Here is a 27,434-nt window from a genome sequence, read left to right on the forward strand (position 1 = left end):
GCTCACCAGCTCCGGTGGCGCAGCGGTAACGCGTGCGATTGGATCCTGGGAGGTCCGCGGTTCGAATCCGCGGCCCGGCTGTGCCGTCTGGGGTTTTTCCTGGGTTTCCCTCAGATGTGTAATAGGCGTATGCCGGCACAGTTCCCCTGAAGTCGGCCCATGGACGCAGCTATCCTCCCCCCGAGCGGATTCCGCTCGGTCTTCCACTTCACCCTTTCCTCTCCTCCTCTCCACCACATTTCCCTTCCCGAGAAACATGCCGCCTATTCAGGCAGGCAGACCTCTCGGGTTCCTCCCAACGACACTCCTCCTCCTCCTCCTCCTCGGTGCATCGCTCGCGTTATACGCATAATTATGGTGCTAAAACAGACGACTGGGTTCAAAAAATGTGCTGAAGGAGAAATTTTGGGGAAATATCAACTTTGAGTGCCCTAAAACGCCCCGGCTATCGGCGCTTTTTCTTGCGACTTTGCGAGTTTTTAAATATACTTTACGTAACAGCTGGAATCCTTGAAAACTTTGCGGCCGTTCACGAGGACCCATTCTACAAGCCAGCTGGTTTTCAAGGCCGTCAATGCAGTAGTTTTTGCCACAGCACACCTTAAACCTGGCGATTTTCGCAAAGTTTGACGTTTTTATGGCCAATTTTGAAAAGGAAGCGGTCGTCATAGAACAGTCATTTGGTATACATTTGGTAAATGAAACCCTCAGCCAAAACATATAAAAAAACTGAAGAGGTACATTTTGATAAGCGCGAGAAAATATTTTTTTCCCTGAACGTACGACGCGGAGGCGCACGCACTCTCCGGTGGAGGGAGAGCGTTGGTGAGCATCGCGGGCCAGGCGCGCTGCAACGCGACAGCTCAGATACGCCGCTGCTTGTCGCACGATGCCAAAAACGATAATTTTGACTTGTGGGCACCGGTCTAGTGCATGCACAACCTACTGCAAATGTCGCGACAGGTAAGGAAACTGCCTCCACCAGTATATAGCAACGCGAGTCGATACTTTGCATTACAAACCCGGCCGAAACATATATCCTCATGAAAGGACTTTTACTTACACCTTCCTCTTATCATTTTCATACGTGTTGTACAAAAGCAAAACGTCTGCAACAAAAAATAAATGGTCCTGCTCAGAACTCCAGTATGCGCAAGGAACCCAAGATGACGTCCCAGAGTTGCGTGCATCATATACGTAGTCTACAAAGTTGAAAATTTATCAGTGGATAAAGAGTTGTTATCCTGATCCTCCATTGACAGTTGCCTGCTTTTGGAGACAGTAGCCTGCGGTGCAGGTGGCAGCATGCCACAGGCTCTAAACGTTAGTCAGCTTTGCATATGCCGCCAGTTTATTGCGCTTGTAAAAGGCAAAGATATAGTAAGGTGGGAACCTTTTGGAGATAGCGGTTCTAGACGAGATACAAATCTCCTCTCTGAGATGCAAATCCCAACATACGTGTAATACGCTTTAATGCTCTGTGGCTGACAGAAAAGTCCCTGTCGGGACGACGTTGTCGATCACTTGACGCATAAATTGGAATCACTGAAATACCACCACTGGCGCGGCAAAGCAACAATCAGAGTTCCTTCGGAATCTAAAAGAATCGCTCCCTCCTGAAGAAGGTGTCATCTTAATAGATTTTGCCGAAAACTACAGCTTTATCGTACAGTACACTCCGCAATCTTTCTATTGGGATTAAGGACAGGCCACCATTCATTCGATGGTATTTTACAACCGCTTCACTGGTGATATGAACTTGCGTCGTTGTGATATCAGATTGCTTATGGCACGATAATGCCGTGGTCTGTACCTTTCAGACAGAGCTCACACGCAGAATAAGAGCAGACTATCCCCATGTCAATAAACTTCCCTACTTCACGGACGGCGCAGGTTCGCAATACAAAAACAAAAAATGTTTCGTCAACCTCTGTCACCACTACTCGGATTTCAGCATAAGTGCATCATGGCACTTCTATGCGACCTCACGTGGGAAAGGGCCGTGCGATGAAGCTGGGACTCTGAAGAGGCTTGCTGCTAAAGCCAGCATTCAGAGGCCCTTAGAAGGTCACATACTGAGACCCGTGGATCTGTACAGCTGGGCAGAGGCAAATCTCGACGCCATTACATCGATCTGGGTGCTGGAGGAACAGGTAATGCAGCAGCAAGGGGCGTGCCTGAAACAAGGAGGTACCGCTGCTTCGAACCGCACTTAGCCGCACTGAAATCACCGTGAAGACAACATCCATTCCCAACAGCATCGGGTATTCCGGGTGTTCAAAAACCTGCTAGAAACGCGGAGCCGCCTTCTACTGCATCTACTACTGGACATAATCTTGAGCGCCTTCACTGTGCTAGTGTGCTGAGCACAACCATTCATTTGTGTTACAGACGTTTGTTTTTGTACAACTCGTATGAAAACGATAAGAGGAAGGTGTAAGTAAAAGGGCTTTTACGTGGCTATACGTTTCGGTCGGGTTTGTAATGCAAAGTATCCACTCGCGTTGCTATACTGGTGGAGGCAGTTTCCTTACCTGTCGCGACATTGGCAGTAGGTTGTGCATGCACTAGACCGGTGCCCACAAGTCCAAATTATTGTTTTTGGCATCGTGTGACAAGCAGCGGCGTATCTGAGCTGTCGCGTTGCAGCGCGCCTGGCCCGCGATGCTCACCAACGCTCTCCCTCCACCAGAGAGTGCGTGCGCCTCCGCGTGGTACGTTCAGGGAAAAAAATATTTTCTCGCGCTTATCAAAAAGTACCTCTTTAGTTTTTTTATATGTTTTGGCTGAGGGTTTCCTTTACCAAATGTATACCAAATGACTGTTCTATGACGACCGCTTCCTTTTCAAAATTGGCCGTAAAAACTTCAAACTTTGCGAAAATCGCCAGGTTTAAGGTGTACTATGGCAAAAACTACTGCATTGACGGCTTTGAAAACTAGCAGGCTTGTAGAATGGGTCCTCATGAACGGCCACAAAGTTTTCAAGAATTCCAGCTGTTATGTAAAGTATATTTAAAAAAACGCAAAATCGCAAGAAAAAGCGCACATAGCCGGGAAGTTTTAGGTCACTAAAAGTTGCAATTTCCCAAAAATTTCTTCTTCAGCACATTTTCCGAACCCAGACGTCTGTTTCAGCACCATAATTATGCGTGTAACGCGAGCGACGAACCCGCCCGATTATTTCACGCATACTATGGTTTTCGTGCTTACCGAAAACTTTGACCCCGCGTAAAATCACAGGGGCTCAATATTCCCAAGTAAAACTTTGGGAAATGTCTATTAATACCATAGGGTATCTACGAGAATTTTTTGGTCCAGAAGCGCGGGGGGTCGAGCAGGACCTTTGGATCATTTGGCGTGGAATGATCCTCTTGTTGCTGGGGAGGGGGGGGGGGGGGGGTTGAGAGTGACTGTACGTTTCTTCCCTCCTCAATGACATTTGGCTCATTCAGCGTGACTTTAAGGCTGACCTCACACTTTTCTTAGACCATTAATATTTTGGACAGTTGTACGACATTTGTTGTAGTAATCTCTGCAGGGCTAGTTCGCACACTCGGCATCGACGGGGCGCCTCTGTGCGGCTGCTTCGAGTTTCTTACGATGTCATTACTTTCTCCCTTGCCTGTCCGTTTCTTTTCATTCGTAGGCCATGGACAGCTCCGATGTGGAATTGGACGTGACACACATAATCGCTGCGTGGGTTTTACAAGAAGAGTAAATCACATCACTAGTGGTACATAGTGTCATAAATAAGCTACGGTTAGCTTATTAAGCGTAGCTTGCTTAGTAACTCTAGGCGTACACGCTATCAACTCAGTCACCGAGGCCGGTTCCCAGATCGACGACTGTGCCGCTAGAGTGGATTATAGCTCGTTGTTCAAGTTGAATTTTCGAAGTTCGAGCTGTTCTGTTTTCACAAGGTTTCTGTTCGAAATGTTCGGCGAAGCGGATCAGTGCGGATGCTGACGCGATTGGGAATCCTTTCTCACACATAAGGCCAGTACTATTCACACCTATGCACTTAATAAATCACAAAGAACTTGAGAAACGCTCCCCAACTAGATTTATTTGAGCACTGATGATTGATTGATTGATTCATTTTTAAAAGAAAAAATGGAGATGTTAGTCTCGAGTCACTCGGGACTGGCTACTCCAGAACCCGTTATTAAGAAAGGGAAAGAAAGGGAAATTACACAAAACTCGACGCTTTGCAACCGAATGGAAACAGAATAAATGAGAACATCACCACCTAGCTTGGCACCAAAAGCGAAATCTCAATGCAAAAAAAAAACAAAGAGCGTCACAATCTGTCAGAGAAGTCCGTCGAGACGGGAAATTGAACAAGGGCGCGCATGGCACGTATGAGCTGATTTGCTGGCCAGCACCCAAGAACCTTTTCGGTAGAGTATGGCCGATTATCCAGGCGGGACACGGACGACACAAGGGTATAACGGTGTGCACTGTATCTCGGGCAGTCTTGGAGTATATGATCCACGTTCTCAACTACATCACACAGACCGCAGTTGGGGGACGGGACCATGCCGAGCTTAAACAAAAGTCGTCCACTGTATGGCACGTTGAGGCGAAGCCTGTAGATGGACGACGTGATGGGTCGAGGAAACGCTGACGGCATATAAAAACGGAGATCTACCAATTGCTACATGAAGAGTACCAATTGCTTGTTTCGCGTCCGCTTGGGTGAAATACGTAGGGTGCGTCGGTACGCCACATGCCACATGAACCCGTCTCGCAAGTAGGTCGGCAGCCTCATTCCCAGGGACGCCACAACCCAAGCAGCACAATGTACTGAAAGTCGAGTTGAATAGGGGTGGACGGGTAGGTGGAAGTCCTTGAACAGACTCGTGAAGCTAAAGAGCGCTGATAAGACACATACCGACCCCCCCCCCCCCCATTACACTCGACTTTCAGTGCATTGTGCTGCTTGGGCAATGACATGGGATCCACGGCAAGGTGATGTTATGTGTCTGTGTGACAGCACACGAATACTCCCTGAGGACGTCACACACCAGTGGAGCGAGGGAGCTCGAGCTCATGGTGCACTGCAGACCTTGGAGGGCGGTTTTAGAGTCACTGTATATGGTCCACTGCATGGGTGGCTGACCGGACACAACGAAGGAAAGCGCCATAAGAATGGAATGCAACTCGGCCGCAGCAGCCGACGTCGGGTGCGACAGCCTAGCGCTTCGTTCAATCGACAGCTCAGGGATTACGAATGCACAGGTAGAGCCGGTCTGTGTCGATGAGCCATCAGTAAATATTTTAATTCTGCCTTCATCGCGATGAAGCAGGCTCAGAGTGAGTTGGCGAAGAACAACAATTGTTGTAGCCGATTTTCTGGAAGTCAAGCCAGGGACATTGACATGCACAGGTGGTGCCTGAAGGGCCCATGGTGGGACTGCGGGTAGAACCAGCTTTTTGTGCTTTGAAATGAGGCTGCGATGAGCTAAAGCACTGATGAACTTTTCTTGCTGCATGCTCAGTACTTAGTTATACATTGCATTTCCAGGATTAATTAATTAAGCTTCTTATATTCAAAGGCAAAGTTTCCATCGGCTGCTGTACCTTTAAACCAATTATGCAGATCAATTTGCCATCCGTTGTGATGTAAAGACGCATTTCACAGTAACACGCTGGACAGTTCTCCTCCCCAACAAAGTGCCACAAGAACGGAGGATGCTTTACTTCAGTCATTGGCGGTTGCATTTTGCCGTCAACGCTATACAGACGACTCTTAATGAGCCACGTTTTTTTTTCTGACATATAATGCTGTTGTTCTTTAAGTCTCAGACACCTTCCTCTTTTGGCTCGACCCGGAACGCTGTATTTTACACATTGGACGTTAGTTACGGAGAGCCATTATTCACTTGCTCTGAGCGCACGGTTTTCGAGCATCTTGCTCGTGTGGTGCTTCTTTCCTGGTCCAGAAACGAGGAGTCCTCCTCAGGATAAAGCTTGCCATTAAATTCTGCACTGTGCGAGTATAGTCGGTAAATAGGATTCTCTGCGGAAGAGTCGGGACGCAAGTTGATCCGGCGCAATTTTCGCGCTTTAATTTATAAATCACGCTTATTAAGGTCTCATTAGGACGACGTGTCTGCTGTCGGATATTTACAGTAGAGGCTCATAATGTTCGCGATGAAAGGGGAAGCATGTTGCAACTAATGGAGCCATTAGAGTCACTTACACTATTCCGCGTATGTGGTGCCAATTACCGTAATTTACTACTGACGTTACGGATGCTGAAAGGATGAACTGCATGTGCGTACTTTTTCAAAAGTGCAACGCCGGCGCGTATTTCTGAAGCTAAATAGAAGGCTGTAGCCTGTCGGTTTTCATTCTATGCGTTCGACACGAGACACAAAAATTGTATATATACAGCTCACTCGCAGAATGTGAAAAATGCATATCACTCGTGCAGTATAGGTAATGCATTACTGTTCTTCGATTATTTTACTTATTTATCTTTATTTCTTCAGCAGTTACACGTAGTGCAACTACGTACCCTGGTGCACAGCTGGGTCATTCCAGGTCCAATCACCAAAGGTCGTGCTCGACCCCCCTCAGTTTTGCTTCCAAAAATTATAATGGACTCCTTATTGCAAATCAAGATATTTTCCAGAGTTTTACTGGACAATGTTGAACCGTTGTCGATTTAGGCGGGATGAAAGTTCGTGAGAATCGCGAATACAATATTTTTTGTAGCATAAATAAAATCAGTAAAATAAATTTGTCCCACAATAATTTTTGGAAGCAAAATTGAGGGGGGTCGAGCACGACCTTTGGATGATTTGGCCTGGAATGACTCAGCTATTATTAGGGATATCACTGCTATGCCTGATTCAGCAAAATGGGGCGAAACAAGGTAGGTTGATTTATAGCCTGTTCGGCGCTAAAAATTCGAGTAATTCTCTTCGTGAGTTTCAAGATCAAATGAGGGGACCGCTGTTGTCGATTTGAGCAACTAAAATTCCATTTCTTCGTTCAGTACCATGCCCAGTGCAAATTTCGTGAATCCTCCTCTCGAAATGCTGGCCAGCAGCTACCCCAGCCAAGTGGCCGATATACGACCTGAGCACATACGTCATCGACTATGTTCCGCCGCCACGCAAAACATGCTGATGCGGCACTATCAGCTTTATCAGCCTATTAGCCGACGCGTTTTTCCAACACATTCCTGATAACAGAAGGTCTCTTTTTGTACTCTTCCAATTTACGTCACGCTTCTGGCCCTGCTGTGGCTGTTGGCGATAGATAGATATGACGTCACCGAAAGAGCGAACAACAGGAAAGCTGTCTCATTGAAAATATATGGCAGTTGGACTAGCTGCGTGATGTCTTTGAAAGAGTGCAGAGGCCTCGATGTTGGTTTTTCCCGCTTCCTGCCCACCACAGCAAAATATAACCTCGAAGCTGTCTTCACATGTTTGTATGGTCGTGTCGCACCACAGTGACCGGAACGTCACAGAGATGGGAATTACACGGATTACAGCATGCAGTGTGTTCGGTGTTTCCCGCGTGCACACTACTATGGCGAATTCATTTTTACATTTTTGTAAAGTAGGTCCTTATGCGAAAGGTCGGCAGTGCGTGTTCGACTCGTTTCTTTTCTATCTCTTGCTGCTCACAAGTAGAACAGCAAAGAGCTGAAATAAGCCATGCTTTTAAATGCTCTAGCATTTATTTAACGCACTTTTGGCCTCGGGGAAGCACAGCGTCAGTAGAGGGGGGCCCTCCCACTCGTTTGCTTCTTTATTGCGCGCTTAGGCTGATAAGAAACGTTTCGGCGGGTGGAGATTTAGAACACGATAAGCCAAACACCTGATTCCTTTGAAGTGGCTGACGTCATGTTGTGGGTCTTTGGTTTGACAGCTTCCTTTATTCTTGGGAAGTAATTGTTCTGAGGCAGGAAGATACAAGCACAAAGCCTTGCGACCTGCTGAAGATATCAAGTGTCTAATAATGATATTTAGGGAATTTAACGGTGCGAGACAACTGTGATTATGAGCATCGCCACAGTGATAGGGTCTGTGGATTAGTTTTTCCCACCTGAGGAGTCTTGAACGCGCGCCGAAATCTCGACTCACGGCCCACCACATTTAACGTCCCTCGCGGAAGACGTCGTGTCTGAGGAACTTGTGCCCTTTTTCCAGGTTCCCACCGTCCTCGGTCGGGTTTGAACCCGCGATCTTGGGATCAGCAGGCCAACACGCTACCGACTGAGCCACCGAGTTCGGCCTCTTTAGTGTCTGCACTGTGCATTTCATGTAATGTCGTCAATGTCGTCTGACACGAGTTACAGTGGAAACGACGTACTGCGGAGCATTCGCGCAAGTATAGAGCTCGCAGATTTGCCGCTACCGCTGCGGGAGATGCAGACTCGTTCGCTAAAAAAATGAACGTAAGCGACGTGCCGCCGAGAATGCCAGGAAACGGTGTGCGGCAACGCGCACTACCATAGCTGCCGAAGGAGGGGCCAAAATACGCGTGACGCTGCATAAATACTAATCCATACTAAGCCTCTTAATACTTCCGTATAACTAGTCGTTACCCGCCTACTCGTACTGCGGAACCGAACCACCATGACCACGCAGTCGACCGTAAACGTCGGCGCGCAAAAACTCAGCGTGAGCGCCGAGCGGCACAAGAGAGCTTCAATTTGGACATCGTGGGTGATGTGAACGTGCTGACCACACGCAACGGCACAACGGTATACTGTGTGTTCCTAAGAAGTGTTAAGCGTGGTCCACACTACTGCGTTTCATTGCGTGCGGACGCGAGCGAATGTTAGTTCCCGTGACAACAGACGCGTGCGAGTCATTCAGCAGCAGAACGCAAGGAGTTCACCGAGCTAAAGTTTCTCCGATTTGCTCATCGAGCCGCAAGCGGGAACCAATTGCCGCGTTCTACGTTTGCGTGCTGAAGTGCTTCTGCTCCTCTGTGTGATATGAATTTCAACATGGCCTATGCAAAGATGGAGTGCACGGAGGTTACAAGAAAGATGCAGGATTATTGCACTTTAACACCAAATTACACCCAAACTAACTGCAGTTTGCGTTATACCGAACTCCAACGTGGACTTCGAACGTTCCATCATAACGCTTCGGGAAAAGCGTGCATTGGCTGACACTTACGGCGCCCGCATGTGTGTGAACAGTCAAGCGAATTGCTTATGTCGTACGTATACGCACGGATGTGTCTGCACGCAATGAAACGCAGTAGTGTGAACCAAGCTTTGTTTATAGTGTGCGCTGCATGGACTACATCTCCTACTACAGTATGTACAAACCCATTCTCTCCATCACCAGAACTGAAGACCACCCAGACGAAGAGGAATCGGATCATCCAAGTGATCGTGTACGGTGGCACACATACGTTCAGGTTCATTACCTTAGGAATAAATAGCGACTTCTAGTAGATCGGAAGGTCGTACCGATAACGCTTCGGAAAACATAAGTGAATCGCCTGATTCCTTTGAAGTAGCTTACATCACCTTATTCATCTTTGATTGGACAACTTCCTGTATTGTATGGTTTCTGTAGAGTGCTGGCGATCTGCCAAAACTCCCGAAAGTGCGCTTGTTCCGCGTCCGAAATGGAGTCGTCGTCTATCGTCTGTTGCATAGAAATCTTAAACCTCGGAAACTGGGACGGAGGGGCGCGCGGAGCGCCATATTGAATCAGCCAGCGTTGTCGCGGCAGCACTCTGCTCCGCCGTTAAACATAGCGGATAGCATAACGTATATACACAGCACACTAATTATTAGAAAACAAGGCCTGAGTTCAAAAACGAAACACATAAACGGCACACACACCAAACGTCCTGTACATTACGCATAACACTTGTATCGGAAGTTGAGAAGGTATACTTACCTCTTGCAAAAAATAAAAAAAAGCAAGAGAAGCCGGTTAACATACACCAAACATAACGCAAAAAAGGTTTTTGGAGTAGTAACACACAGCCGTAATCCATTGCTGAAACCCTGAGATTGTGGAAAAACACAGACACGAAGAAAGACAGACACGACACGGACACCACCGTGGGAACGTCGTCACCACATTCGCCCACAGGATGCCCACACCACCCTGCACTGCCACCGCCTCTGCCTCCACTAGCCTTAGCTACGAGCCTGGAGAGGAGCGGACAGTGGCAAAATCAGTAGGATAGGAGTGGACAGTAGCCAACAGAAGCAGCGGAGTAAGCGTGGCCGACAGTTTTCGAAATTGCTCCTGTTTTCACGGGCTAAAAATACACGACGTTCCCTCGGCTGATTCAATATGGCTGCCTCCGGGCGCGTACATTTAGAGAGGGAAGATCCTTTGAAGAAGAGGAGGGGAGGAGAAGAGGAGGAGAAGAGGAAGAGAAGAAAAGTCATTTGCTCTCCTCCAATCCTCCTCCCCGCTTTTCCTTCTAGCCTCTCTCCGTAAGAGTTCTATGGTCTGTTGTAATGCGCTCGCATTTCATACGCGTTTGGCGGTGCGCCAGAGGTACAGTCATTTTTTAATTACTGCGCATGATCAGTTTTTCGTGAATGACGTGCTATTATATGCACGAGTTACGTTGCACTTACATTACAACGTGGGAGGCACCCACATTGTTCCTCATTTTTTAAGCCTAAGGCCCTGCACTTACCTGCGTCAACACTAAACTAACTTCTCGCTTCCACCAGCGCTGAGAGGTAACGCTGCAAGCTGCCACACACATGCATTGTTCGTTAATTGCAGAAGTCCCACGAAATGCTCTATGTACAACGACATGTCGAGTCAGCCAGCTGGCAAGCTCTGTACGAGAAGGTTCTCGGCGCGCCATCCATGAAGCGTGACACAAAGAACGCTATGCGATAACCAGCGGGAAGTTCCTATGCAAAGTGAACGTGTGCGACACGAGTCGGTGGTACTGGATGTGTGGAACTTGATTCCTTGAACTGAAAAACTAGACAGGGGAATCGGAAATGGTATTAGGTACTGTAGGACGGAAGCGCCATGCGTTGTGGAAAGATGCAGGCGGTATCTGACATGGCTTTGTGGCTCAGATGGTCGGCTTCCATGCTGAGACTGGGAGGTGACCTGCGTTCGAATTACGGCACCGCTTGTGCTCCCTGGATGTGTTCCCTGGATTTCCCCAGACGCTCTAAGGCAAATGTCGGTACAGTTCCCTGTGAAGTCGGCCCAGGACGCACGATCACCACCGAGAAACATGCTGCCACACCGGTAGGCAGACCGCTTGGCCGATAACACTCCGCCAACCCAACCAGATAATTATTTTAAAAGTGTGCTAGTGCTGCATTAGGTATTCCCGGACTTTGCTCAGACTTTCCAGTTGTGTGGACCGATTCCGCATCGAAATTGAAGTAGTGAAATGTTCCAAGAGAAAGTGTATCAGAATATAAAGACTATACCTGCATGTGTCCGTCCCTTAAAGGGACTATCGCATCCATCTCGGTCGATTCCGAAACTTCAGTACCACAATATTTCTCAGTGACCTCTGACAAGGGCCGCGAAAACCCCAAGTGAATAGGTCGCGTATGTGCTGAGCAATCTAATGAAATACATCGAGAGAGCAGACGACGCATAATGAGGTCCCTCTCCACCGTCTCTCCACAACGCCTTGATAACGTCACGCTCAACAGCGCCAATGAGGGCGCTTCTTCCCGCACAGCTGATCTGTGGGGCCGCGGGGCATCTGGATGCGAGGCGGCCAGCAGACACCAAGCGTAATGTTGGAATCGTCGTAATACGAAAGTGACGTCGCGTCGCTTCCAAGCGATTCTGGGGATTACAGCGTTGAAGAAATTGTGTTAGATTACGACCCTTACTCCACAGACCATCTGCCACTTGACCCTGCCGCAAGTGAAAGTGCAGGCAGTGAAAACGAACCGTCCGATGGCGACGACACTTTCAGGTAAGCCTATCATATCCGATCGCTCATGATGATTGTGCACTGCCGGGCATTTTGACATTTGTCCACTTGGAAATGACAGATGCCTCTGCACTCGCTGTACTCCAGTGGAACCTGACGAACACAGGGTGTCGGTTGCCTCGGAAATTGCAGGGACAGTTGTATCGCCGATCACCTGCTCCTCAATGGCGTTTGTCTGCGGAGGGAGCTCGCTGGTTGACGCACCCATCTTTTGTCGTGATGACCGCCGCGTATTTTTGAGCGACTTGACAGTAGGTACAGTGTCAAAACACTTCTCATACGTCGTAAATGGCGTGATTTCATTCCCATTTCATTCCGAGCACATGGATAATGCTTTACTAAAACTTTACTGCTCTTGGTCAAATAAATAATTACTTTTCTTCTTTATTATTGTTTTACACAGGCGCCTCCGATTCACTGCGTATTGTTTCTTCACAAGCTGGATTTATGGGTACCTTGGCATAAGAAACCGAAGGCGGATACCAGGATGTCCTGTGCGCAGGATCAGGACGCTGTACCCATCAACTTCATATAGTGGATCATACGAGCAACATAAGTGTCAAGTGGGCCACTGTATGCAGACCAGGCATATCCATTGTAGGACTTATCGTTATTGTCATTGTTGTTTTTGTATGTTCATAAAAGCTGGTTTCATATTGAGAAGACGTAACTGTGTACACTATCAAAACATTATCGATGGTTCCTGCTTTTCATAACCATATGTGGTGAAGAAATGTTGCATTGTGAAGTCACAAATTAGTGAGCGGTTATGCTGGTCATAGTGTTAGTCATATGTGCATGCACTGACCGTTTCGAAAGTTTTAACCCTTTGTAACAGTTCTAGAAGCATGTCTCACAAGCAGTGGAGACTTGTAGTCAGATATTGCAAGTACAGTGGAATGTGTAAATAATTTTCATTGCAAATCATTCTGGAGTACAAACCAAGGTTATCACACGACGAGGACAAGCAGTGGTACTTGTGTAATGCATATTTTGAATACCACCTTTCAGCTTCACCATGGAGAGGTTTCTTTTGTACTACGTTTTGCACCTATGTTGGAAAAAAAAGAAACTTGTGCGTTTTGCCCTGAGCATGGATTTATGCTTCATTTCTAAATGGAGGATAGAGGTTAGTGCCAATGTGTGTATTACCACAGTTTTAACTCCTCCTGTGTACATGGAAGCTTTGTGAACATGATACAAATATTAAATGTGTCAAACAAAAGCTGATTACATTATGTCAGTAGATTTTATTTCCCTCCTCCGTGCTATCTTTTCAGTTGCTGTGCGGAGAGCTGGCATTTAGGTTCATGTTGACAGGGTGGTAACAGGGTCTTTCCTTCTATACAATATACGAGCAGTGCAGATGTGAAGCTTGATGTGCTGAAACAAGAAAAAACTTACTATCATGCACATATCAAAGCCCAATACCACCATATTCTTGAACCCTTGGAGTGTCCTCTGTGCACTGTAACTGGAATTGTACTAAAAGTCACAGGTGTGCATATATAGTTCATTAGACGCCGTTCATAGCCAGTTACTAAAATTGCATTTTAAAAAAGTTCATTAGAATCACAAACACAATTCAGAAAAGTGTTTGCAGCTGGACCAAAAACAATAATGTGCATATTGGAGGGTTCATAACACAGTGTTTGTCTCTGCATAAAACATGTGGTGGCCCTGGAAAGGGTCTTTTTTTTACTTTAGTTTCTCTGGCTCATTCAGTGTGTGACGCAGGGGGAAGCCTCACTACTAGAACCTAAAAATAAAAATTCGCTATATAACAACATCAAGCCTTCACAGTATGTGAGCAATATATATCACTCGTAGAGGCTGATACTCCGCATGAGCTGCCGGTTTCACAACATGAACGTTCACTCTGACTCAGAATTCAATTCATTCACTGTACAACACAGATATTAAACTTTCCTAATGAATAGAAGCTTGTGATACTCACCACCTGAAGCAGATTGCTGCTACCATTACCATCAAGCTGCTTCTCTCCACCTGAGATAGAAATTGAGCACTTGATGTTGGACAATATGATGCATAAAAGTATAATGCCGAATGGGGCTATTCTGTTGGAAAGCTGCCTCATTGGCTCTCTCTTGCTCACAAAAATGATGGTGAGTGCATGCTGGGTTACATGAGCAAAGAAAGATGGGATAAACTTTTTCTTAAACTTTAGTATATTTAATTGATAAATAGATAATTTGATAATCTTTTGAATATTGCAACCGGAAAAGTTAGAGGGATGCCGTCAAAAAATTACGCGAGGTGCTAGTGGGGCCTAAGGGGGTCTGGTACATCATTGCCGGCCGCGGTTTATACATATTCCGATGTACATTCGGAAACAACATCTGGAAACAAATGCTTACCAGCTCATCCGGTACGTCGGTGGTGTCCATTTGCTCATGGAACAACGTGGGCACAGCATAGGGCTTTAGCCTCTTGCATTTCGCTGACACTCCCATACGGGATTGCAATAGGTCCGCCTCCATGTACGCTTCGTCGGCAAACTGCGAGGAACAAACGTGCCGAACGTGCAATTCTTCTGCCACAACAAGAAGCCTGCCGGCGATTGCTGCTTCCAACTTTCGTTTGGCGTCCCTGTCCTTGGGTTCGTGAAACGTCATTTCTGGGTTCGCCCCAGACGATTTTTTGCCGTTAGGAACACCACGACGCGTTCCCGAACTCAACGACATGTTGCAATTTCACCACTGAGCGACATTCACAGCACTTTCGAAGAAATAGGTTGTTTCATACACGTAGCCATGCACGACGCCATCTCCAAAGCAGACGATGTCTCCGAGAGAAAATGGGGGAACGGCGCCGGCGGCGCGCCGCCCTCGCATTGGTCGTGTTGGCTTCTACGTCACAATGATGTCATCGGAGGTTTCGCTGATCGAAAAAGCTCGTTTATTTAAAACACAAACATTTCTGAGCAGTGAAAATCGGTGACATCGATTGTCGAATGATGCCAAGCATTCTCGTAACCATTTCCTACCCATGTCTCCGGATGCGATAGTCCCTTTAATAACTCTTCAATTAGGAAATTTCGGGCAAAGCTGGGATAGCAGAGCGGGAGACAATCCTCGCTGAAAGCCATTCTCTCTTTTAAAAATTCTGAAATTATGTTCGCGAAGTGTTTCACAACCTCAACTCGACGGTGTATATAATTGGAAACATGATCTTCAGACAGTGTGCAAATATTGCTCATCCGGGTCTATATCGCATCATTTGTCAATGACCTCGCAAGTGTATAGCTGCTGAAAGAGGCTGTAACTGGAACGCTGAACTTCACCGCATAACGACAGAATGACGCCATAATTACTTCGGATTTGAGGGGCGAGCGATGTGTACGCTTTCCTTGACCATTAACAACATGCAAAGTGTCCCAAAAAGGAGTACAGCTCCCATGTTCAATAAATGAAAAGAAATAACCATCAAGCACGACGACTGGTAGACTGCGGAGGTCTGTTTTCAGAGTGCCGAGGAGAGATTTATTCTGCATGGGTTTTCCTCACACGATTTAAGACAAATGTCCACACATGCACAGTTCCCTTAGAAGTCTGCCCAGGACGCACGATCCCGCGTAGTCGATTATGGGAAGCAGTTCCACCGTCACCACCAGAGTACCCATTGGAATAGATTATGGTGTAACCTAACGCTCTTAAACTATTGACGCGCTTCGCACTGCCATAACCGTGTGCTCTGCAATAGTTTGTCTCACTCGTACGTGAACTAAAATAAATAACCAGTAGCATTGCCGAGCGAATATAGCCTTCGTGCAAGGCCCCTCCATAAATGTTTCGTTTTGGCAGCGGTATGGATTCTGCCACAAATGCCATGCGTTCTTGCATATAGGAACAACGAACTTAGGCTACCTGGTCTGTGCTCCCTCTGGAATGTCCCGCGCTCTTTGTGGGGTTTCATAAAGTTGAGTTGCACAGTGCTCAAATGCCGTTTAGCGAAAATATTTGGCATGATCGCTTGCGATAGGCTGTTTGATTAATTAACGCTAAGAACTTTGAATGCCACATTTGTTAGCAGATCCAAAGAACAGCTTTAAAATTTATTGCGTTGAGGTAATCTTTAATTGGACTTCTAAAATGATGGAGTGTGTCGATAGCATATAGTGATAAAGTGCATACTGAAGGCGCAGCATTTTACAACCGATGTTGCGACCGTGCTTAAACTGTCTTTAATCATCCATCCTAGTGATCATTATCGCCCATAGTTAATAAGCGGCGATAACACAGAAACGTCATCTTCAGGGATTCCAGAATTCCGTTTCTTAGATTATCTGGGAAAGGACGTGAAAGCACGCGATTTTTGAGCGTATCATACCTGTATGTGGACTGGGTATTAGGTATTGGTATTATACCCCTATCACACGGCAAACTGAATGGCATTCCCAGCGAATGACAGTCGCACCGAATGTCATTGGTTTGTATTGCATCGAGCTATACGAAGAAACAAAATGTCATTCGCGAATCCTCTCCATTTTTTTCTTCTATCCATCATCCTCATTCGCGAATGATGTCACTAACGATAATTAAGAAACCAGGGCCGAACACAGGAAGCATTATACAGGTACATTCGATATATTTTTATTTATTTTTCTTGAAACTAGTGAAACATTAGATTATTTCCCCTAATCTTCACGTTTCTGACGACGCTATCTGTAAGAAGCCTATCTGCACCACACTTGTCAACATGACGACTTTACAACTTTACATTCGTGTTTGGTTTCTTCAAACGGTTTATCGTTGTTGTTTTTGCTACCTCTCTACTGCGAGGTTACGCAGTCGGCGCGAGAGGGACAAGCGAGTGAGTTCCCCGAACTCATTCGCTGGGCGAATGTCATTCGTATCTATTCCCATTTGGGTTTACCCTGTGACATGAAACGTATGTCATTCGCTGCGAATGACATTCAGTTTGCCGTGTGACAGGGGTATTAGATACCAGGTAACAGATATTTATGCGTGAACATTTTCAAAATACTATACTATTTCTGTACTATACTATTTTCCTCCTGGAAGTTTTTGCTTGTTTTCGAAATTTTCATCTGCCCATGTTAAGTGGTTGCACTGCTCCGGTTTCAGTGTATCATACCTATTAGCCTAAAATTCTACCCTTTTGCCACATAGAGACAACGACGAACGGCTATCTCTTCTAGCGCACACATACGGACAGCGCATACCATCATGGTAGTGACGATGAATGGTTGCTCTTTATGGGAAGCCACATTAGACGAAATAGGGAATACGTGTCACAGAGCAGGGGAACACTGTGCTATTTTAATAAATTCGTGGCCTTACGTCTCGAGGCAACTATTTTGTATGTGTACTTTGCATGAGTACACACTATACTGTAGCCCTCCCCTGCCTTGGCCCCCAACAGGGGGCTGGCAGTACGTCTAAATAAAATAAATACAAACTATGATCATGAGCGACGCCACAGAGGTCGATCTGTGGATTAAATTTGCCCACCTGAGGTTCTTTAACGAGCGCTGAAAGCTCAACACACATTTAACGTCACTCGCGGAAGAAGGCGTGTCAAAGCAACTTCTACCCTCCCACCAAGTTGCTAGTGTCCTCGGCCGGATTCGAACCTGCAGCCTTGGGATGAGTAGACGGCCGGCCACACTATTAAATAATCCACCGAGGACGGTAAAATACTGTACCGAATGCACCGTTTTCCTTTTTTCATCGGACGGTGCAACCATTGAATCACGTTACTCATTAACAAAATTGCGCTTTAGCTTAATACTATGTACACTCACTAACACACACCGCAGCCTGTTTTTAGAAGATAGATTGAAGGACACTTCAAAGCTTTCATTAGGTCGTGTAGTGCTCCAGTTGGGGGACGCCGTCGTCTGATAATGTCATTATTACTTTTTATTACCTTTTGTATTTTACTTTGTCTTCATTACTTTTTGATTGTACTGTGGCGTGGGAAGGACTGACAACCGTACCCCGTGACTGGTGGAGAACCACTGGTTTAATCGCGCTCAGCGCCCTCACGTTCAAACCGAGCTGCCATCATCCGATGGCACTAGTGCTGCTACAGTACTTTTTCATGCACGGTAATAATAATGATAATTGGGTGTTTGCGTCGCGAGACAACTGAGATCTTGAGCGACGCAACAGCGGTCGGTCTGTGGATTGCTTTTGCCCACCTGAGGGTTATTTAACGTGCGATGAAAGCTCATCATATGGCACCCCGTACTTAACGTCCCTCGCGGAAGACGGCGTGTCCAAGCAACTTGCCACCAAGTTGCTAGCGTCCTCAGCCGGGTTCGAACCCACTATCTCGAGATCAGAAGGCGAACACGCTACCGACTGAGTCACCGAGGCCGGTTTATCTACAGTAATGAATTAGTGCATTAGCATAATGTCATTAGTACTAATACACTAATATATTATATGCACGAAAGAGTAATGATCGAGTACTGTAACGCATTACTTAACGAAACTGGTAACGCATTACAAAATAAAAGTAATTTCACCAACTGAGGACTCCATTATTGCACTGCAAACATCGGAATTCTCGGTGGAACCTGACATCGGATGCATACACGGGTAGACCCCGATGATTTTTTCCCCGGCACAGTTTTCTATTGAGACCAGCCGAGTACGCACGAAACTGCCTCCGTAGCATTCCTCCATACCAGACAGGGAAAGTAGGTCGGTAATAATGACACCACTACCTGCACGTTGCATTGCGCGTGAAAACATACATGCCTGGACCAAGGCTAAAAGCCGACCCAAATCGAGATCTCCTCTTTAGCCAAGCCAGGAGCCTCCGCGTGTGCTTGGGAGTGCCTTCGACAACCGAGACATACTATGTCCGGGCCGAGGCACGCGAACCGCCGATCCATGTCCTGCGGGACGGCGCAACCCTCCGTGTTCTCGCACGGTACCTTACTCGGCATCCTCTTCACTACCTTCGCCACGTCGACGAAGACTGCGCGGCCTCTGACTTCGGTCGTGCTCTTGTTCGCCTCAAAGGATCCGTCCCTGCACAGTTCTCCCCACCCTCGCACGCCCCTGCGATGTGGACGCTTGCAAGACCCGAGATCTGTGCCTCTATCGCCGGCCTCCTGAGGAAGAACGATGTTCCTGTGACAGTAGCCCGCCAGCTCGCGCTCGAGCATCTCAGTTCGGCATATCCGCTGAGGCGCGCCATTTATACGGATGGATCGGTAGCGAATGCGTCATCAGCAGCGTCCTACTACGTCTCGCAGGAAAATCGTGACCTCGCCCTCCAACTTCCCTATACAGTATCCTCCACGGATGCGGAGCTGCTCGGACTGCTAGCCGCTCTGCGGCATATCGCTGAATCTGTGCCTGATGAGTGGGTCGTCCTCACAGACAGCAAGGCGTCTTTGGCGCTCCTGTCAGCAAACCACCCGAGCGTCGTGAGTGATCTGCGTACCATGGTACTTCAGGAGTACGCCCAACTCTCCTCGGTCGGCCACCGTATCTGCCTTCAGTGGGTACCCCGGCATACAGGGCTACACGGAAACACCTGTGCTGACGCGGCTGCGAGACGCGCCGCGCTTGATGCGGCCACGCCGGTGCCCCGACTGCCGCTCCCGGTGTCCGCGTGTCGCCTGCGTGCGCGTGTCGCCTGCGTTTCTCCGGCGACGGAACCCGCCAGTTCGTTGTAGACGCTATCCGACCTAATGCTTTCCTGCAGTCCATCGACCCCTCACTGGAGTTTGTCATCGGCTGCCGCTGTACCCGCGAAGAGGAGTCCCTTCTACATCGTCTTCGGCTGAACGTTGCCCTCACCCGTTCACTCCTGTTCAAAATGGGCCGCGTCTCATCTCCCACTTGCCCCTGCTGCGCCGTAGAAGCCGATATCTCTCATCAGCTCCTCCACTGCCAGCGTCACCACCATCAGCACGCCGTGCTCTGGCAACACCTCTCAGAGCTTGGTTGCACGGACGGACGGACAGACGTTTCTCGCGCAACACTCCTTGGCCCTGTACAGCGAGCTAACCAGTGGACAGTCACAAAAGCGGTGCTCCGCTTTATGCGTGACACGGGCCCCCTGGGCTCCCTGTGAGCCGAGTGTCTTTTTCAATTTTTCTTGTTTTCATTTATTTATTTATCTTTTGTTATTTCTTCTTTTCTTGTTTATTTGTTTCCTGTTTTTTTTTTCTCTTTTTGTAGGGAATAGCAAGCCGGCGTGCTGCATGGCTGACCTTTTCCCTTTCTTTTTCTTATTTTTTTTCTGCCAATAAATCTCCCCCTCCTCCACCCCCGACCCACATGGCGCGTATTTCACTCCGTGAAACGCTCCGTGAAAACAGAGAACGTGGTATGCGGAGCCTTGAATACGCCGGCCGAGCGTACCACATGGTCGCGTAAGTATGAGGCACTGCGTGAATGCGAGAAACCAGGGTGTCGAACCGAAACGTTTTTCGTTCCCGTTTTCGTTCCGGTTCTATCGTAAACGGTCCGGTACCGGTTAGATATATAGATATAGAAGCCGTAACGCAGCCCCCTTGGGTCGCTGTTTAGTTGAGGAGAGTTTGGGCGGATGAAATTGAAACGAACACTACGGCACATTGGTAGAAAGTCACAACCGGTCACATGTGCGCGAACGATAAAACGTTACAAATAGAGCCCGAGGGTCATAGTATACCGACATACGTTCCACCGTAACCGTAACCTGTGAGAGCCAATCTGTTCAATTCGGCCTCACCGTCATTGTCATGAGCCAGCAGTGGCGCCGCTACATGCTTATAAGTGCGCGCCACGTGCTGTTGTCAGTTTTTTCATCGTACGACGTTCATCATCATACGTCGTTAGTCTGTTGGATCCTCGCTTTAGCTCATTCGGCCCTTCATCACCCAAATTGCTAGGTATAGCTTTCCAGTCATTTATTCATTGTATGTATCATACCAGAGTGCTAGTTAACTGTCTGTGTGTTATCCAAATGCCGTATTCCTGAATCTTATTTTGAGTTTGGCAGATAGCAAGGGACATCGGGTCCATCACCAGCCTTAACACCTTTCTTCACCTCTTTCCCTTTGTCTATCTTGCCTCACATGGCGCAGTCGACAGGATACGGCAAGTGATTCTTCAGATGCTTCACTTCTGGTGGGTACCGTATTAATTTTTTGCAAGTATTTCGACGTTGAAGTCTTATGCTTTTGATGTAGTTCGAAAGGATTGTTCGATTTAGGCTTAGCCTCGTCATTCGAACGCATTGCATTGCATTTTTCGAACAGTTCTATCCATTCCTAACTTCTCACTTTTTGTCACGCATTAATTGCATCTTCAGTTTTTTCGTTGCATTTGTGAATTTTTCAATTGTTCACAATTTCGAACGCGACGTTCGGTGTTCGAGTTAGGTTCAGCTGGTGACACCTATCTGGAGCTTGGTGCAGTATTTTTTCCGTCTCTCGGTTTTTCGTTGTGTCTTAACGACAAATATCGTCTTTTGAGTTTGTTCTTTCATGGAAAGTCCAAAGGTTTTGAGACTTCTTCTGCGTACAGCACAAGAGTTGTTCGAAGAGTGCGTCTTACGTAATCTCACACTCCCAGAGAACGCTAATCCTGGTCAAGCAGCAATTCTCATCATGGGAGACGACGAAAGGAGGAAACATGCATCTACGTGTGCTATTCCCACCAAAGACGACAACGAGGAATACCAAACATCGGAGGAATACGAATCATCCGAAGATGAACATCAGGATGAACAAGTCTCCACAACTAACAAAACAAGGAAGAAGGCACCTACTGCGAGTTCCTCTGCTCCGATCACCATCGACCAGTTAGCTGAGATTTTTAAACAGGTGGTTTCCACACCACAGAGGATAGTATCCACCCCCGACCTTTGTCAGACATTGAAGTTCTTTTATGGCCGGCCCAACGATGATTTTCGCGCATGGCTTTCATCAATTGAGGTGTTACGTATCCAGTACGGTTGGGACGATTATACCGCTTTAGCCATTGCAAAGAGTAAGCTTCGTGGTGCGGCCAAGGATTGGGACGATGGATCCGGAAGAAGTTGTGTCACATGGCAAGACTGGGTCAAAGGTTTGAAAGATCAATTTGATTATGATCCAGATCTACCAGATTGGAATCGTGATTGTGAAGCTAGAGTCCAGAAAAGTGACGAATCTATCTCTGACTCCATTCTTGCAAAGATCAAAATACTCTGCAAGTGCCCTTATCAGGTCAGGGAACGTGACAAGATTCGTTACATCACCACGGGTTTACAGAGCGAGGCAACGAGGACCAGTCTCACTTCCTACTACATGTCTACTGGATGTGACTGTCTCACTCTTATCAAGCTGGCACGACAGATCGAACCTTCTCAGAAACACCGTGATCCAAACTGGCGTCAACAAGGAGCCAAGCCAAAGGACTACACGAAGAAGGAACATCAACGTCAGCAAGGCTTTTCGTCCACATCACAGCCTAAGTATTCGTCTCGGCAAAATGGTGAGAAACATTCTCCTACTTCCACCAAAACATGGGACAAATCAAGCCAAAAATACAAAGACCCAAAGGACTACACCAAACATCAAGACAAAGACAAGAAACACAGCTACACTGCTTCAATAAGACACGACTTACCATCTAGACACCCTGTGAGACCCGTCATTGAGATTCTTGTAAACAACACACCGGTCGACGCCCTGGTTGACACGGGTGCAGACATCTCAATCTTAAGAAAACAGGAAGCAGAGCTTTGCCGTATTAACATAAAACCATGGAGTGACTCAGCAATGATCGCCGTCGATAACGAGTCCATGGCGTTCGGCGAAGCCGTCGTGGAAGTGGAGTTAGCGAACAGAACTGTTTCTCTTCAAGTTGCTATCGTCACTAACATCATATATCCTTTCATACTTGGTAGCGACCGGCGCACATCTGCCAAGCTTGGAATCACCGTTTGACCTAATGAAAACTTCTCCATCCAGTCACCTCCAAAGTCCCACCAGGAGGAGGTCTTCAACAGCATGTTCCTAAAGAAAGACTCCCTCCAGGAACTTTCTCAAACTTTCGTAAAGTATCCACTACATGACTTCAGAACACACGACGTCAGTTTCATTCGCCTATTCGTAGTCCAAACCGTAGTCCAAGTTTTCTCTTGGACCGAAAACCGTTAAATATTTTTTTCGGTTTCTCTCCTGAGCGGAAAAAACGCATACGGTTTCGATTCCGTTCCGGTTCGCACCAAAATCTCGGTTTTTTTCGGGTTCGCTCCGACACCCTGCGAGAAACCACGAGTTCGCCTGGCTACTGCGCATGCACCACTCTCATGCGCGGCGTGAAATTCAGAGCCCTCTTGACGCTCTGTTTCACGTACGGAAAACGGATTCTGTGAGTGAAATTTCACCGTGTTGCGTACTATAATATGCACGACGTCGCTTGGCCGTTAGACGGCGTAGGCGTCATTTTTCTGCGGTTCCTACTACATCATCATTACTTATTTGTTGTTCTTGCTCTGCGGTTCGACACCCTGGCGGCATACGGACGCGGATGCGGTCTCTCGTTCGGAGGGGCGACCATTCACTTCTGTATTTTTTCCCCCACGCCTATACAACCCTTTTACGTCTTCACACTCGCCTCCTTATTCTGGCGACATCTTGGACTTGTGTACGGCATGACTTTCTGAAAAAGTATATGCAATTGAATAATGGCAGCTGAAGAAAAGGCACCAGCAGGATAATTCTAACCTATACGCCCTCCAATTTCCGGTCAGAGATGCTGTCAGCTACGCCGTTCAACCGTGGCTGTGAGATCGGAACATTGTTTAGGCTTTCACTAAAAGGTGCCAAAGACTGTCACCTGACGTTCCTCTCTGTGTATTGTGCTACGCATCCCTACTTGTAGCAACATTCTGTTTTGCCTGTCTGCAATTCAGCGTATGTCTTCACCAAATCGTTTTTTCTCATTTTCTCTGTCCAACTTTGTCGTCGCTGAGAGAACATCAAGAAGGCCCCAGCGTGCCACGTTTAATCCGAAACAAAGGGAACGGCTTCCTCCTGAAAATGTTTTCGATTCCTTCTCAAAATCGATGTCGTCCACCGGAAGGAGTATCAAGGAAGCTATACGCACTATACATGTTTTAATAAAAAAGCAACCTGGGGTGGTTGCTTGGGAGAGCAGTAAGGTATTTCGTTACGACTAACAGATGAAAGGGGGCGCGGACGTTCGATGGCAGAGCTGTCTCTTTTCGTTTCATGACAACAAGTGTCTGGAAGAATGTGAACGCCTGGGAAAGGTTAAGATGTGATATTTTTGTGCAGTGCACTGTTGTCGAACTGCTTCGACACGAAATTACAGATTACTTGCGTCTAAAAACACGGATGTCGAGAGTAATTCATGGCAATGAGCCAAAAAGCGCAGTCTTGCACAAATTTCTGCTAAGGTTCCAGGAGGAGCCAGTAGTATTTTGCGAATCCGTGTAACTGAGAAACCAACGAATGCAGCATGTATTGTACATTTTGTTAACTAAATTGTACATGTTTTGCGCAACAACAAGACAGGGTCGTCTCTCAACTTCTGCGTCTCTCAACTTTAACAATGCTTCTGGGGAGGGGGAGGGCGGGGACGGATCTATTTATTTCCACAGGGAAGGTCAGCCAGAAAGGACGGCTTGCTATTCCTTAATAAATGATTCGTTAGAGCGTGGTCCTGCGGTAGTTAAGAGTAAGGCGATGAGGGGTCAGATGTCTTCCGCCAGGCTTCTGACAGGCTCTCGAACCTATGCTTAACGGAAGTTGGTTTTCGTTTCGTTTTAACTAACGGATCTATTTATTTCCACAGGAAAGGTCAGCCAGAAAGGACGGCTTGCTATTCCTTAATAAATGATTCGTTAGAGCGTGGTCCTGCGGTAGTTAAAAGTAAGGCGATGAGGGGTCAGATGTCTTCCGCCAGGCTTCTGACAGGCTGTCGAACCTATGCTTAACGGAAGTTGGTTTTCGTTTCGTTTTCTGCATAGAACTAAATTGTACATGTTTTGCGCAACAACAAGACAGGGTCGTCTCTCAACTTCTGCGTCTCTCAACTTCAACAATGCTTCTGGGGGGGGGGGGGGGACGGATCTATTTATTTCCACAGGAAAGGTCAGCCAGAAAGGACGGCTTGCTATTCCTTAATAAATGATTCGTTAGAGCGTGGTCCTGCGGTAGTTAAAAGTAAGGCGATGAGGGGTCAGATGTCTTCCGCCAGGCTTCTGACAGGCTGTCGAACCTATGCTTAACGGAAGTTGGTTTTCGTTCCGTTTTCTGCATTGTACAGGTGTTTTTTTTTATTCGTTACAGATTTTTTTTTAATTGAGAGCAGCGCTGATGCCAATTTAGCAGGCTGCATATGCGCCAAGGTGGACATCTTGTAGGACAGCGTGCGCAAGCACTGGGCGACTAATTTGCTCAAATTCTTTCATTACCTTACTAATTAGATGTTTCCTGAGAACTGTGGGATAGCAGAATCGAATGCAGTCATTATTCAAATCCATCGCCCTTACTAAACACCCTGAGAAGCGAACTTATTGCCAAATTTCGCTATGCAAATGAGCCAAAACTAGGACAACGGACTTCTCGAACGCAGAAACGACACGACCTTCGCCTTAACTGGGCTGGAAAGTGGTCTATCTGTCCAACAGATTAGTGCCCACCCCAATCAGCTCTATCGCTCCCGAGCTCGTGCCTCTCTCGCGTGGAAGCATGGAAGCGTGGGGCCTGTGGCTCTTTCTGCGCTTGAGTGGTAGGTACGTAGTTCTGGCTGCGGCTCATTTGCATATCAGACTTTGACACTCTATATCTCGAAGTACGCTCGCTTCTCAGAGTGTTCAACAAGGACGATTGATTTGGATACAGCCTTGCTCCACTTCTGCATTCTCGCACTTCCCAGAAAACATTTAATTAATAAATTAATTAATGAATTTTATCTAATTCGTCGTCAACTACCTACATGCACTTTACGTCAGGACTTTCGCCCTGCCACGTAACCCGCCTGCAGAAATGGCATCTTTGCTGCTCTCACGGGTTATTTATAAAAAACACGTAACGCACAAAGAAAAAAATACACACAGTATAAGCTGCATTTCCGTTTCCTGCTCTTCAGCGCATTATGTACTTCGCTTCCTGACGGCATGACAACATGTGTTTTGTTCATATGCGTGTCTTCTCCCAATAAATCGATACAACATAGTATCGATATCTTTGCTCATGCTCGAATGTTTCTGACCACCCTTACGGAGGTTACTCAGGACCGACTTATTTCATGATCACTATTGTTTGCTCTTGTTGCTACTCATTTTTGTATGCCTCAGGCTACTATGTATGCTGTGTATATTGAATATTATTGTTCGCCTTCGTTTGTTTTCTTTTTTGTCTTTCTGTGGCATCTTTTTTTTTCTGGTTTCATTGTTTTTAGTGATTAGGTGTGCACCTGTTACCCAGGCCTTTGCCGGCTGTTCACGGGCACCTCAAAAATATATAAATTGAAAATTGAAAAAATATGCACACTCTCTTCCTCGCCCCACCACCAACTTACGAATCGATCACATTTCCTTCGATATTTCTCATGGTATTCTTTCTCTTCACATTTCTCATGTGCTGTAATGCACTTAATTTGATTCACCAGAAATAACAGATAAACAGAACAGAAAATGGATTTCAAACAGAAATATGGATACATATGTAAACAAAAAGTTGTCCGTGGACTCCACTGTCCACATGACGCTAGTGAAGGTCGCCTGGAGTTATGCACAAATGCAGTCGCTGTCATCCGTCGCTCGAACAGGCCTTGCTTAGGGCAGATTACGAAGTAGCGAAATCGGGCCTCCAGGATGGATTCGAATTTACTTAAAGTATTTACTTCACCCTGAAAGGGCAAGGACGCATTTTGGGGGCACAGGATGGCGTCAGCGGGGAAATCAATGCCTTATTGAGTTCTGGTAACGATGTTTTCGCAAAGCAGATTGGGTTAACCGAAGGCGAAGTCGGATACGTAATGGCCGTCAATAATTGCTCTCCGATTTGAACGGTATTTTTCACGTCAGAACATCAAGGGAAAAACTTTCTCATCTGGTGCAACCAAAGAAAATGAAAAAAATGCATACCCAATCAATATCACTTGGGTCGATAAACTTCCGTAGTTGTGTACACACTAAATCTTTTCACACCTTTAAAGGTGTAATAGCGTGCATTGCGCACGCCTTTTTAGGTGTAATTTTGGTAACACCATAATGGAGCACGGTTTCGCATTAATTTTATTTACTCGAGTGTTGTCTGTCTTCCAAAAATTCAGTCTTGCAACATCTCAACATTGTTCAACAGTATTGTAGACACTTGCGCGTGCTCGATTATCGATAGCGATGCATATATGCATTAGCTCGTACCTACGATATCCAAGACATAATGAAAACAAGATTTGCACTGACACTTGATCTTTAGTAATGCTTTCCGAATTTTGTAAAATATCATCCTGGAGATGCAATGTTACGCAACCAGGT

The 27,434-nt window shown here is 46.8% G+C and overlaps 1 protein-coding gene and 1 long non-coding RNA gene across 5 annotated transcripts in view; one reads left to right on the forward strand and one right to left on the reverse strand.

Annotated features, from left to right (window-relative positions):
* Positions 1-27,434, forward strand: part of LOC135385474 (uncharacterized) — a 531,071-nt gene that overhangs the window by 29,557 nt on the left and 474,080 nt on the right. The gene's annotated exons all lie outside the window — the stretch shown is intronic.
* On the reverse strand, positions 13,170-13,981 carry LOC135383581 (uncharacterized). Of its 2 annotated transcripts, none has more exons than XR_010419950.1 (2): positions 13,897-13,981; positions 13,170-13,413 (listed from the first exon to the last, which is right to left on the reverse strand). It is a non-coding gene; the product is annotated as an uncharacterized LOC135383581 (long non-coding RNA). The 2 variants fall into 2 exon arrangements; XR_010419949.1 differs by having other exon boundaries at positions 13,170-13,322; positions 13,897-13,949.

This window comes from Ornithodoros turicata, chromosome 2 (genome assembly GCF_037126465.1).
Source record: "Ornithodoros turicata isolate Travis chromosome 2, ASM3712646v1, whole genome shotgun sequence".
In the NCBI taxonomy this organism is placed as follows: Eukaryota; Metazoa; Arthropoda; class Arachnida; order Ixodida; family Argasidae; genus Ornithodoros; species Ornithodoros turicata.